The sequence below is a fragment of the Pteropus medius genome, unplaced genomic scaffold (genome assembly GCF_902729225.1).
Source record: "Pteropus medius unplaced genomic scaffold, Ma_sr-lr_union100, whole genome shotgun sequence".
NCBI classification, from domain to species: domain Eukaryota; kingdom Metazoa; phylum Chordata; class Mammalia; order Chiroptera; family Pteropodidae; genus Pteropus; species Pteropus medius.
The window spans coordinates 8,162,383-8,177,740 of record NW_024351729.1 but is presented as its reverse complement, the minus strand read 5'-3'; the positions used below and the strand labels follow the sequence as shown (position 1 = coordinate 8,177,740).

Here is a 15,358-nt window from a genome sequence, read left to right as displayed (position 1 = left end):
AAACTGATTCTGTATATTTTCTTCTAGGAATTTTATAGTTTGGGGTCTTATGCTCAAGTCTTTACTCCATTTTAAGTTGATTGTTGTGCATGGTGCAATATAAGGTCAAGTTTCATTCTTTTGCATATAGTATTCAGTTTTCCCAAATCATTTGTTGAAGAGACTATTCTTATTGTGTATTTCTGGTATCCTTCTGGTACATAATAGATGCCCAATAAATAGTTGTGGCTAGAATGAACAAATAAGTGAATGAATGACTACGCAAGGCAATGAAAAAGATCAGTCTATTTTGAAATGTTTTAATAGGGATCTTGTGATTCTTGAAGTTTTTCTCAGCTTGTTAGTTAAAATCTCTGTGACTCTTAAACCATTTGCATGATTATTTTAACATCAGCGGTTGAATCTGGCTATCTTTAACATCAGTATTAATTGCCTACGTAGTATATAGTAGATTATTTTAGACTCCAGATATTGGGATTTAGATTTTGACCTTCAGGTCTTTCCATTAGTGAAACTGGAAGGATGTTTTTCAACTTTTATAAGACTTTTGGAGATCGCCATGGATTGTATATCTGCTTTTTTCTTTCATGATTTATTTCAGCTTGTTAAAATATTTTGTGTTAATTATTTTGTATGTTCATTTTTATTATGCAAAATTATTCAGAATAAAACATGCATATTCTAAAAAAAAAAGGTAACATGCGGACAGTGTTGCAAAACTCCAGGTGGGAGCTGTGACTGTCATGTAAAAATGACATATGTAAAAGTTATAAAATATACAACTGAAGTGTTTGAAGGAGAAAGGTGTCATTTGGGGAAGATTTATTCTCAAAGTCATAAGAAAAAAAAAAAGGGAAGTGATCCCACCTGTTCCTTCTAGAGGTTCTCATTGCATTGCCATGTTTAATGGCAATTTGTGTGCTGTGTTACAAACAATTTAAATTTAAAAAAAGAGACAAGCTCTTGCCTTCTGGAAAATAGACCAGTTAGAAAAATGATGCATAGTTGCAAAATTAAATATATTCATTAAGTTGTTAGAACCACTTAAGTTCACAAATAGCAATATAGGAAGACAATTAAAAGAATTCATACTTCCTTTTGTTTATTTGCATGACATACATAAAAAAAATCTTTAAAAATATATACATTTATTTTTTTGAGATATAATTAATCTTTAGTGAAACCCACATTTTAAGTGTGCAGTTTCATGCCTTGACAAATGCATATAGCCAGCTATATAATCTATACCCCTATAAAGAACAGACATTGCTATCATACCAGCAAGTACCCTCCTGTCCTCCCCCAGGTAACCCTTATCTTTACCCAACCACTTCTCTGATTCTTAAAACTGTTGGTTTAGTTTTGCCTAATACTGACTTTCATTTAAGTAGAATTGTGTACTCTTTTGTGTTTGGCTTCATTTGAACAGGGTAATGCCTCTTAGACTTATTCACGTTGTGTGGTTTTTTTTTTTTGTTTTTTTGTTTTTTTTGCTGAGTAGTATTCTGCTGCATGAATTTACTAAAAATATGTCCATTCTTCTCTTGATGGAATTTGAGTTTCTAGTTTTTGCCACTTATGAATGAAGCTCCTATGAGCATTCTTGTGCAAATGTTTTTACGAATATATATTTTTATTTTTATTTTCTTTAACTATCTAGAGGTGGAATTGCTAGGTCAAAGAATAGGAGTATATTTAACTTCGCAAGAAACAACCAAAGTTTTCTCCAAATTGGGGTTTTCTTTCACACTTCAAGTTACTCATTTATTCTTATTGTTTTTCAAAAAGGTATAGACTTCTACAATTCATAACAGAAAACAAAACTTAGATTAGGTGCTAAAATCACTTCATGTATATAAGACATTTTTAATGTTGTCTAAATGAATAGTTGCAGTGTTTATTTTCTCGTGAGAAAGAAAAGTGGGGTGTTTTATGTTTTCTAGGGACCAGCTATGGAATAAAATGTTTTTAAAAATCTACACGTTAAATGAGTACTTGAAACCCGCTTAATAAGTAAGAAGATAAGAAAGTTCTAAACTATGGCTAGAACTTGTGGGGATGATTGATTCTACTGATAATTTGAGTTCATAATTTCAATGTTTACCCCTAAACTTCTTTTATTTTGCAGGTAGCAAACACTATATAACAATCTTTAATACTTTTGTTTCTAGGCACTTGTCTAGATGCATTACAGAATAGATATCACCTTCATTCCCTGAAAAAAACAAAAAACCAAAACAAACTCTTCTCCAGTAGATTGATTGTAAGTAGCATTCCTGAAACCATTTTACATGTGTTTTTAAAAACTTCTTAAAATATGGAACACTTCATGAATTTGCATGTCATCCTTGCACAGGGGTCATGCTAATCATTGTATCATTCTGATTTTAGTATATGTGCTGCTGAGGCAAGCACTCTTCCCGCCAAACTTTTTGAATTCATCAAATCTAATACATACGGTGACAAACTGCCTTTTCTTTAACTTTTCTCATTCATGTTTGGCGTAGTATTTCTAACCATTTTTTTTATTCAAGTCATCAAAACTTTGCTTTTTAAGAGTTATTTATTTAACGTTGAAAAGAGCATAGAAATTTCTGAAACCCCTTTTTCTCTTTGAAAAAGAGAGTTGTGTTTTGAAAGAATTTTGAAAGGAGTTTCATTCTGGAAGAAGTTAAAATCAGTTCTGAATTTACTATCCAGAAGACCTGGCAAAATCAATCATCTTCATCCTTGCCTGTGCATCATTGTGGTGAAGTAGAGACTATAAAGTGAACAGTAAGGTTCTTAAAATGCATATGCTTCTTTCACAAGCCTATTCTCATTTAAAATGTTATTTTTCCTCAGAAACATATTTGTGTTCGAGAAAAAGCAACTACAGGGCAAAATTTGGAGGGAAGGTTGAAAACAGGTACCATGGAAAATATTATTATTGATTTTTATAAATGCATTTGGCAGCAAATGTGTGCTGAGTTGTCCAATGTAAGCATCCAGGATTTTTTTTTTTTTTTCCATTGGTAGTATAGTAGAGTGCTCTTTCAGTAAACATTTGCTTTTGGAAAATATAAAAGGTCAGTTTTGGCCAACTGCATCAGTCCTTACTCTGCCATCTGCAAAAAATTTAGACTTTGCCTTTTTGAATGACCCTTTAAAAATACACAAGACCTAATTCTATCCTTTACTCCCATAAAACTCCCATTGGACTCCAGTGGGAACATTTTAAAGTTAAGTTCTGAGGAATAAGGACATTTTATAATGCCTTCTTGTGAGAACTTCCTTGGCAGAACTTGGCCAACTCATTCCTCCTGAGAGAGTTCTATAATCTTGTTGGTTTTAAAGCTTCAAAATAGACTCTATGCTATAAGACATTTATATTTCTTGCAGATAGTAAGTGTGTATATGTGTGTGTGTATATATATATCTCACTATAAAATTCTAATGCAGTGAACATCCAAAGTAGATGAGTGTTGGTGCACTGAGAACCTCCCCTCCTCTGTCCATCACACGTTGATCAGTAGGTATGTTTGTTGTTAATGACCTACCCCAAGCTTCCCTGGTTCTCTATTATAAGAACATACCATTTTTTGAACACTTAGCATGTGCCAGAGACTGTGCTAAAGCTTTACATACATTATTTCACTTAATCCTATGAGATAGCAATTACCGTTTCTGATTCACAGTAGAGAAACTTAGGGTGGCTAAAAATGTACTGAGAATCACACAGCAGAATCGATATTAGACTATAGTTCTCTGACTCCGAACCATGGATCTCAGCAGTTGCACACCCTGCTTTATATTGTTCTGCATACCTATTTCATAGCACAAGGAAATCCATTGTTTTGAGAGAGTGCTGTTTATATAGCTCTCTCTCAAATGCGACTGGGCTAGCTTGAGAAAGGGTTCTGATCTACTTCATCCTTGTATGGTTAGAGCAGGATCGATAGGAGTGCAATAAATGAATCTTAAATTTAAAAATTACCCTTCTTTGTGACTATAAAAGTTTACTTCCTCGTTATAGAAAACTGGATGAAAATTAAAAAACAAAAAACCGAAAAAACCCATAAGTTGTTTCCCAATCCTATTATTCAGAAATAACTGAATAAAATTTGATAAGTTGGTGAATTCCATAAAAATTTAAAAACAACTGTGGTCTTGTTCTGCTTCTAATACATTTATATAACAGTGGCACACCATCAATACTTGATTGCTTGATGTTAATTAAGCACAATTAGTGCATGATAAAGTCTTTAACCCTCATAAAGTTGGGAGGTGAAAAAGGTGGAAAATAGCAAGTGTTTCAATGATAAAACCCTTTTAATGTCACAATGTAAACTTCCTGAAAGAGCATTTATTTTGTGAATACATGTCTTTGGGTCAATTCTTTTGGACCTATTAAACTGATCTGAGGTACATATTTAAAAATTATCTCTCTTATGATCAGAAATACATTTCAGAGTTAGTAAAACATTTTTTATCTGTGTGCTAGTTAAGTAGGAATTTATTTAAGTGCTGTAGTTAAAAGCAGTTTATTGGTGAAAGTCTAGCCCCTAGTGGACAGGCGTCTCTGGTACACGCCCACACACTGAGCTAGTTAGGGATAGCTTGGAGGGACGCCTGCTAAACCTCCAGGGCTTCAGGATGAAAGTCTTCAAGACTCTCGATGTTAATATTTTCTTCTCTTTTATTTATTTATTTTTTTCATAAAATATGCCACGGTTGTATGTCTGGCTTATAAGAGCTTTATGGTATTTTAATGAATACTAAGACTTTTCTCTTCTACTATTACTTTTTATTAAGCAGCGATTTTTTTTTTTTTTTGGCTTCTTAAGGAGTGAAAAGAGTAAAATTTCTTCCCTTCCCATTTCTCTTCTCTTCCCTTCCCTCCCTCCCTTTGTATTTTCTTTTCCTTTCATTATATGTATTGAACAGTTAGGCAACAGTAATACTTTTCTCTCAGGATGGATTTAGGTTGCATTATAACTTTATCCCCAATATATAAATATACATACACACACAAACACACACATTTTACAAAATTTACTATTTCTTTTCAAACTAAAAATAACTTCTTAAGCTTTTTTTTTCTTGTGAGTATGAGATGTAAAGAAAGGATAAAACAATTAGAGTGAAAAAATTGAACACTCATATAAGATAGAAATGACCATTCTTGTGAGTGAAATAACATTTAATTTATAATATCCAATTAGAGAGTTGTGATTTTCTTAAGCTTGCAAAATCTCATGTAAGCATTGTTGTTAAACCTATTTTATGACCCAGAGAAATTAACTAGATTTCTCTCATCACCCTAATGATTCTAGATGTTTGCTAAGTTTTAGAAATTTAACCCAGAAAGACTACATTAGCATTTCGTAGGTAGCCAATTCTGCTATATGTGTTCCAGGGCTTATGAAATAAAACAGGTAGAGGTATAACACTCAAAAACTTTGCAGTGACGCATAAAATTAGAAACCTAATAAAAATGGTAGCACCATTTTCCACACATTAAATGGTTAGGAAATATATAAATATTATAATAAATATAGCACCTTACCTTGAAACAAACCTGAAGTTTGCTCATGGGCATCAGAGAGATTGAAGCTTGTGAGTCATTTTGAATTGGTAGAAGGAGGGTTACCTGAAATCAGATGGGAAGTTCTAGTACCAGATGTGAATGGGTGTGGCTCATAACACAGGCTGGTGAACTGAGGTAGCTGGCAGATGTTTGAGGAGTATGTGTGTGTTTTGTGTATTCCTGTGTGGTTCAGATCAATTGTATGCAGTTTTCTGCATTCATCTAATATTGCTGTTGGACAAGATGGCGAATAAACAAACATTCAATTTGCATTGTCCTAAAATTGTCCCTCCTATATCAAATGCATCGGGACAGACTCCTGTTTTCCAAACAGTAGAACTGATTGTACTCTTTGAGAATACCTGAAATAGAAGAAATATGACTCTTTTGCAATGAGAGCTATTTAATGTTTAAGAAGTGGTATAAAACATTGCACATACGCTGTTCTAGGCTATATTAGCTCTGGTGTGGTACATGATTTGGCTGCTACCATCATCAGCACAATTAAATTTGTTTATTCCGTGTTGCTTTAAATCATCCGGTAGGTTAAGCAGGTATGAGTCTTAGTTTCCTTTGCGTTCTTGCTTCCTAAAACTTCCAGCAGAAAGTTGTGTGTGGGGCGGGAGGGGGGGTGCGGGGGGTGGAATGGATTGCACACATTCTTTAAACTTTAGTTGTTATATATGTGCAAATGGAATACATAACTCAAATAATAAATACAAGGAGGATGAATTGGTCTCTTTGATTAGTTAGAATTAGCTTTGCAAAATGCTAAAATTTCAAAACACTAAAAAATGAGTTTTTAAGTGTATTTCTGAGTTAGAAAAATACAAGTGTCTCTTATTCAGTGCATGTGGTCAAAATAAAAGTATTAAGAAAGAGCACTTGATTTTCTGCTCCAAATTCCTACCTCTCTAAGTCTTTTGAATTCAATAAATCAGTACCAATATACTTTCTCAAGCCAAAACTAAGAAACATTTTGATCCCCATCTTTCTCTCATCCCAACCCTCACATCCATTCCAAGCCTGCTAGTTCTCCCTCTAAAATGCTCCTAGAATCTGCCCATTCCCACTGTTACCATCTTCTCTCACCTGGCTGCAGTAGCCTTTTAGCTGCTCTGCTTTATTCATTCTCCTTTGTGATCCATTCTCTGCTCAGCTGCCAGGGTAACCATTCAGAGTTATAAATCAGATTATACCCTTACTCACTCTGACCTTCCAATGGCTTCACATCTCATTTAGGAGAAAATCTAAACTTGACCAAGGTCCATAAGTCTCTATACTGTCTGGCTCTTGACTGTATCTCTGACATCATCTCCCATTCTTTGGTTCAAGCCACTTCAGCCACACTAACTTTTCTGCTCCTACTTTCCAGCTCTTCCCTCTGTTGTAATGTGCTCACCCTGGTCTTTGCAGAACAGTTTTCTTATTCAGATCTCAGCTTCAATCCACTTCTAGAGTATCAGTCCCTGCCATAACCCTGCCCTCTACACCCATCTATTAAATCTCTCCATTTCATTTCCTGCACAGCTTTGTAACTATCTGATATTATCTTGGTCATTTTATTTATGTGTTTATTTTCTCTCTTCTCCTCTAGAAGTAAAGCCTCATGGGAGTTATCTCTCTTACTTAGCACTATATTCCTGGTACATCATTGGTGCATGGTACTTGGGTGTTGGGTATATATTTCTGAAATCAATAAATTAAGATTAAAAAAATTAAAGGGAAAACATTTTTTCTAGAAAATAGGCAGACTTTTATGTTTTATAATGCAAATACTTTCAGACTTTAAAAAAGAGTATTGAGCTTATGTGGTGGTTTCAACTGAGTTAATAAAAATTAGTGATGGTAAGCATTACCATCTCCAAGGCACTCTCCCAAGTCCTTTTCATATATTAATTCATTTATTTCTAACAACACTTTCTTCGAGGTAGGTGCTTATCTCAAATTTAAAAGATGAGAAAATTGAGTTCTCCAGCTGCTACAGTTAGTAGGTGGTAGAGCTAGAATTTGAAGATAGGCAGCCCTACTAGAAAATTATTTGGCTTAGATACAGTACTGTCTCTATAAGAGGGCATGTAATCATTGTCATGCTTTCTTACTATGTGACCTACTGCTTAGCAATTAGTACAACCCAGAACCTCTAATATTTTTTGACAATATAAGAAGGATAACAATTAGTTAAATACAAGAACCATTATATATAAACTCTTACACACAAATCTAATATGAGTGTATACAGCACCTCCCCACCACAATGAGTATGCCGGACTCTTAAATATGAAACAATATTTTAATCAGCAACATAAAGACTTTTGGAGAATAGTCAGTCAAGCTTACTCTGTATCAGAAATTGATTATCTTTTCATGGTGGCTTATAGCTTTTAGGAAAGATATCCGCAAAGTGGCTTGAAATTTATTTTAGACCTTATGATGCCAGCCTTTGCATAGCCTAAGGATGCAGAAACAAAAGAAAAAGAGACTGTGACTTTCAGAAAGTACAGTGGAGGGAGAGTACTGGTAAAAACACATCTGCGAATAATGAAGGACTGCCAAAATCTGGGAGAAAAGCAGTAACACCGAGATGTAGTTTGCATCTACTGGAATGCTTGCTGGACTCTACTGAGTCTACTGAGCCAAAACACGGTGCTAGGAATCAGAAGATAAAATTCTTGTCTGTCTCCTTCAACTTACTATAAGCCAACTGTACGTCTGAATCTTAGTTACTATATATGTATATAGTGATACTATATTACACTCAATAACTTACCTAGGTGTCCTCCTAAGGAATATTCTAACTTTCATGGACGTGACGATATTATATTATAGTTCAGAATAAGAGGAATCGAACAATGGCTATGAGATTAATAGTGACAGAATTGCCAAAGGATATACGCTAACACTTTAAGTTGGGAAAACCTTGAGATGGAGGATGAGTCCTTACTGTCAGATACAATTTAGATATAAAGGCAATAGGGGAAACCCACTAACAGCTTATGGAGCTGCAGAATCATGGAACCATGTACCAGATGTTTTGTTCTTTTAATTTTAAAATTTGAAATTAGAGTCAATAAAATGAAGTTTAGTATGTCTTTATTTATTTGTTTGTTTGTTTTGCTTTAGTTTGAGTATTAGACACAAGGAATTAAATTCAGTATAAGGAAATTAAATATTGAAAAATTTGTCATTACTATATACCTAATTCATATTATCAAATGAATGAGGGACACACTCCATTGAATGGGGGTGTGGAACTAAACTTTCGGCATACAATAGAAGTAAATATTTAAAATTTTCCCTGATCTGTTGGGGAGATAGGATTTCATGAATCTCAAAATGTGGAGCAGGGAGAGGTATCCAAAGAGGTAGCAGCCTGCCAGGAGATCAAGGGCTGGGGGAGTATGGTGGGCAGGGGGGAGGTGGTCAGCAAGAAATTAACTTTGGCAAGAGGCCAAGAACCTTCTTTTAAGACTAATGATTCTTAAATTCACTTTAAATTGTCCTATGATCTACTCTTTTCTGTGATCCTTTCCTATTCCACCTAAAATATTAATAAAGTTTACAAACTGCATTCTGTTTTGAGGAACAAAAAAGGAGAGCCCAAGTGCTATGGCAGGAGGGTAGCAGCTGCAGCAAGTGAAAAGGTAAGGAAGGAAAATTGCTGAAGTGAGAGATGATGAGAAGATTCCATCTACCCAAGAGAATATAAGGATATTTTTGAAGTGTTCTGGACTTCCCCAAGGACATGGTATGAGAACTTCATCCATTTAATGTAATCATGATAGCAACGAGTTCCCCAAAGGCTAAAAGGCTTGAGACTATCCAGGCAGCAGACACTTTGGATTATATATGTAAATATTTGTATTATGGAATTTTTTGGAAGACTTAAAGCAAAAACACTACATAGCCACTAAAAAGGAGTGAGTATAGAGAAATCTGAGATACAAGAGGATGTATCTTCTCTAAGTCAATTTACACTACTTCTGGCAAAGTCATTTGGGGATCTACTCCTCCCCTATTTGGTTCGTATGGTTTGGTAGGGCATCCTCGATTTCTCCAAAGATGGAAAGTGTGGTTTAGACCTAAGCCGATCAATAATTTCAGTTCTCTGACTACAGTTAATTGATTAGAAATATAGGCACTGACCCAAACTGGCACCAATGAGATGCAAAGGGAAGTTTTCTGAGACTTCCAGGAAACCTATATTGGAACTTTTCTCCTAGGCTTTGCATTGGCTTTATATTCAGGATCCACTTGATAGCAAAATAGTAGCAGCAGCTGAGACCTTGCTGCACCATTTTGCTACCTGTGCATCCTAAGGAAGCCTCTGGAGCAACAGCTGCAACTGGGAAGAGTGATAGCAATGCAACAATTGATGGGAACAGAGAAAGAGGAGACCTTGTGTGAGGGAAGGGAGAACAGAGTACTCAGAGAATTTATATACCAGGTTCTGCGTTTAGGCTACATTTACTATTTCTTTTAATGCTCAAAGCAGTTATTTTCATTTGCCAGATAAGATACTTAAGTCTTAGGCTGAGTCCGTTGCCCAAGAAAGAAGTAAGTACACGAATGCTCTAATATTTGAGCTCATTCCAGGCTCTGATCTTAACCATCTCTGAAATTCTGGAGATGTGAAAAGGAGTAATTTGTGGGCTGACAAGTTACAGGGATTTCACTTAAGGGCTCAGAGGAAAGATAATTATATTCCTTGATTCTGTGGGACTCTCTACACTGTTCCCACCCCCTCCACTTTCCTTTCCTGCTGGTGTAGTATAGGAAACATGAGTTACATCTGTTTAGCACTTTAACTGATGATATGGAAGGCTCACATTTCTCTTTACAATCTGGGAAATGGGTTTGCTCAGTAGTAAAATGAGTAGGAAAAAGAGTTCCAAAATTCTAAGACTTAAAATTCAGCTACTGTTCTTTAGCTATTCTCATCGGCTCTGAAGCCCATGAATGTAATTTACTATCACTTCTAACAAAGGAGTATAAGAAGTGTCTGAGTTACTGAAATTTCTGAATTATTGGTGTGTGAATTAATCAGGTTCTTCCATGGTAGAGGAGCCATTTTAAATCTGGAGGGTGAGGGCATTGATATTGCGGGGATGTGCATTCTTGCACCAGAAAATTTACGTGTTGATTTTATAAATAGGCAAAGTGAACTTTTGCATATAGTGATGACAGTGGAGAAAATGGAGGCTGGAGCCCACTGGTTAACCCTGTGAAGACTGCGAACTTTTATTTCCATTTTTAAAAAAGAGCCATAAAAAGGTAGTTGCTAGAAATAGATGCGATTATAATGCCTGTGTTAACTACTGATTTCTAGTTATAGAAAGAAAAAGAAGATGCCATCTTCAGCATATGGAACTAATGTCAGGAAAGCCTTTTATTTTCTAAAAAGGCAGTTATGCACTTGGGAACTCACTCCTTTCCTCTCCCCCTAATACAATCAACAACAAAGATTTAGAGGGGGATTTGTGTACGACATTTCTTCCATTGCTCCATTTTCTGGGTGTTCTTTGGATTACTTTATATTAATACAGAAACCATTTTAGTGCTCATTATCAATTCTGAATGAGCATTAGCTGAATTGAATGCATGTTAACAAGATTGAAAGCAACTGTTAACATTCAATTTATTTTCTGGAGGAGAGAGATGGTACTTCCCTGAGTGTGGTCTTTACTTAGGAGGCAAGAGAAAACTAAGTCATCGTACTTCTCTTGAGAAAACTGATTTTAAAAAGTGAAGAAGATTCTCAAACATATTTCAGATCCGTGAAGAAAGATTAAAAAAGGATCATTTGAGTCTTAAGTGAGATTTTGGGGTCAAAATATTATAACTGTAAATTGAAATGGTTTGGGCAAAACACACATTTATCTCAAGTGCACGTGGAAGATTCTCCAGGATAGAGCATATGTTAGGCCACAAAACAAGTCTTAATAAATTTAAGAAGACTGAAATCACATCAAGAACTTGCATGTGACCCAGCAATCCCACTTCTAGGTATATATCCAAAGGAAATGGAAACAGGATCAGATACCTTTACTCCGCACTCATATGTTCATTGCAGCATTATTTACAATAGCTAATGTATGAAAATAACCTAAGTGTCTGTAAATGGATGAATGGAGATGGATAAAGAAAATTTGGTACATATGTGGCAGACAGATAGATATATATATTCAGCTATGAGAAAGGAGGACAGCCTGCTGTTTGCAACAACGTGGATGGGCCTTGAAGGCATAATGGTAATTGAAATAAGTCAGACAGAGAAAGATAAATATTATAGGATGTCATGTATATGTGAAATCTAAAAAACCAAACTCATAGAAACAGAGAACAGAATGCTTACCAGGGGCGATGGGATGAAGGAAAGGGAAAAGGGGAGAGGCTGGTGAAAGAATACAAACTACCAGATATAAGATGAATAAGTCCCGGGGATCTAATGTACAGCATGGTGAATATAGTTAACAATACTGTATAATATAATCGAATATTTCTAAGAGTAGATCTTAAATGTTCTCACTACGAAAAAATAAAATGGTAATTATGTAATGTGATGTAGGTGTTAGCTGACACTGTGGTGGTAATCGTTTTGCATCGTATAAGTGTATTAAGTCAAAACATTATACACCTTTAACTTATACAGTGTTATATGTCAGGTACATCTCAAGCTGAAAACAAATCAAAACAGCAACAAACATAGAGATAGCCAGTGTCCTGAAGTTTGCTGGGGCAACTTGTGCCACCCATCAAAAACTCTTTCTCAATAACAGGATTCATTTAAAATGAATTTTTTCTCTAAAAAGTTTGTACATTTTCAGTGTTGTTATTGTTAAATATTTAAGGATATAAAGAGTTCCCTTTCAATTACCATCTTTTCCCAGTCTAACTCCCCTCCCCAGAGGTATCTATTCTTAACTGTTTGTTGTGTATCCTTCTTAACCATTTTCTAAGCATTTATGTATATCTATGTGTTCTATATACTGTATAGATATATAGTTTTCTAAATAGGCTAATAATATATACATTATTCTGCAACTTTATAATGTAACAAGATATGTCTTAGAGATATTTTCAGTGATATTTCTATATCATTTTTATAGATTCTCATTTTTAACTTTTGCAGAGGATTCATAGTACTGGTGTTTCAGAGTCATTTAACTATTTCTGATAATAGGTTGTTTCTAACTAATGTTGCAATTAACATCTTGTATATACTTGAAATAAATTTTCTAATATTTCTGTAAAATGGATAACTAGAAATAAAATTCTTAAATCAAACAGGATATGTAGGGTATACTCTTTTCAGAGTATATGTATGTATACCCTTTGTATATATTATAATAGAAACGTTCAAATTACACTCTAGAAGTAATCCAAATTACATCTAGATTACATCTAGAATATAATCCAGATTACATTCCCACCAAAAGTGTGTTTCTCCATTCCCTCAATTATACTGCATCTCATCATTTTCCAACTTTGTTTTTCAATCCGGTGGGGGTAAAAAAAAATATTGTTGTTTTAATTTGCATTTCCCTGCTTGTCTGATGTTACACCAATGAGGTTTAATATTCTTTTATATGCAGTATTTGTGATTCTTCTCTGAATTGCCTGTTCGTATTCTTATTTTGTCCTCCAAATTGTTTTAATGATTATTAAGAGCTTTATATATATTTTGTTTTTTAAGCCTTTATCAGTTTGCATACACTTTCTCTTGATGTGTTGCTTGTTTATTAACTTTGTTTACAATGTCTTTTGAAGTGTAAAAAGGTATTTAATCAGATTTGGCATTATGTTCCTTAATGACTTTATAGTTTGTTTATTCCTTAAGAAATAATTCTTTTGAATGCTGCCTGAGTAATGGTTGAGAGGTTAGGCTTTTGTGTCATGATGCCTGGGGTCAATTCCTAGGTATATCCTTTTCCAGCTCTGTGACTTTCAACAAGACACTTAACCTATATGTGCCTCAGTCTCCTCATCTTAAAATGCAGATCGTAGTTCTATCTCATGGAACTGTCGTATGGAATAACTGAAGTCCTCCAAATAAAGTGCCTATTGCAGGGCCTAGAACTTCAAAATAAATATTTTCATTATAATCTAGTACTTTATAGTTCTAATAAAATTTTTTTCTTAAATCATCCTGAATTTTCCTTTCCATATGAGTTATATCATTTTATTTTCATTCAAAAGGACACTGAATAGTCAATCATATGGTTTATCTTTTTCTGCTGATTTGAAATGTCATCTCTACCACATATTTAATTCTCATGTCAACATGAATTTATTTATGGACTCCATTTGTTTTTGTTTATCTATTTCTCTATTTTGGGATCTATATTGCACTGCTTTAATGATTATTAGGGCAAATATCACTTTTTTTTTTTCATAAATTACTTGACTATCGTCATCCATTTTTTCTTCCAGATAATTTTATACTTATCCTTTTTATTTGATGGTGGTGGTGATTGTTATTAGTTTTGATTTTTTACAAGGACTATATTGAATTTATAAATTAATTTTGAATTAATCGATAGTGTTACCTAGGAATATGACATTTATTTGTAGGAGTTCTTTATGTATTCTGCATGTTAAGCACCTTTGTATTGTTATTCCTCCCCAAACATGTCCAAATTCTAATTTCTGGAAGTTGTGAATATATTAACTTACATGACATAAAGGACTTTGCATATGTGATTAAGTGGAGGATTTTGAGATGGGGAATTTATCCTGGATTATGAGGGTAGGTCCAATGTTTGTTTGTTTGTTTATTTATTTATGTATCAATTCAGTTGACATTTAATATTATATTAGTTTTGGGCATACAGCATAGTGGTTAGACATTTATGTAACTTATGAAGTGATCCCCCCAATAAGTCTAGTACCCACCTGGCACTATACATGGTTATTACAATATTATTGATTATACTCTGTATGCTGTACTTTACATTCCTGTGACTATTTTGCAACTGCTAATTTGACGATGATTAGCCACAGCCAATTAAATGATGCAGATTCTAATCAGAGGCAAATTCTTTCTCTGGATAAAACAAACATGTACCACATGAAATTATGTTCATTTTAAAACTGTTTCTTCTTCATTGTCCTTTAGAGCTTCTCCAAATAGGGCTTAATGCTCTATCAGTCTGTTTCTGACAGAAAAACCAGCAAACCATTCTTGGATGATGATTTTTTTTTCTTAGTGGACTGGTCCAAGTGAATGTCTCCTGAGTCCACAGATGTAGATGTAGGGAGATGGCAGTGCATTAGATATAGACATCCTGGGTATATGAGCTACTTGCTTATGATACTTGTGCTTTCAGGATCTCCTTGGAATGGGCCTCCCTTCTCTTAATGATAGAATGCTGTTAGGAATGCTTGACTTTATTCCCAGGTGAATTAGATAAATCAGTTTCATTATGGGAAGCATAATTACATGGTCATGCAGTTGCCAATGGTCAGTATTCAGTACCTTCCATGTCGCACTTATAAACCAAGAGCTGTTTTTCAAAAGGAAATATTTTTGTATACAAAGGGCATTGTTTTACGCTAAAAAAGGGATTGGCAAACTTTTTTGTAAAGAAACAAATTGTAAATATTTTAGGCTCTGTGGGCCATGCAGTCTCTGTCACAACTACTCAGCTGTGCTGCTGTAGCACAAGAGCAACCCTGTATAGTATGGAAAAGAATGAGTGTAGCTCTGTTCCCATAAAGCTTTATGAAAACAGGCAGCAGGGTGGATTTGGCCTACAGGCTGTCGTTTACTGACTTCCTGCCTTAGAA

General features: G+C 34.5%; 1 non-coding gene across 1 annotated transcript; it reads right to left on the bottom strand.

Annotated features, from left to right (window-relative positions):
* Positions 1 to 2,311: 2,311 nt before the first annotated feature.
* Positions 2,312 to 2,415, bottom strand: LOC120587908 (U6 spliceosomal RNA). The gene has a single exon (XR_005649095.1). It is a non-coding gene; the product is annotated as a U6 spliceosomal RNA (small nuclear RNA).
* Positions 2,416 to 15,358: the final 12,943 nt, after the last annotated feature.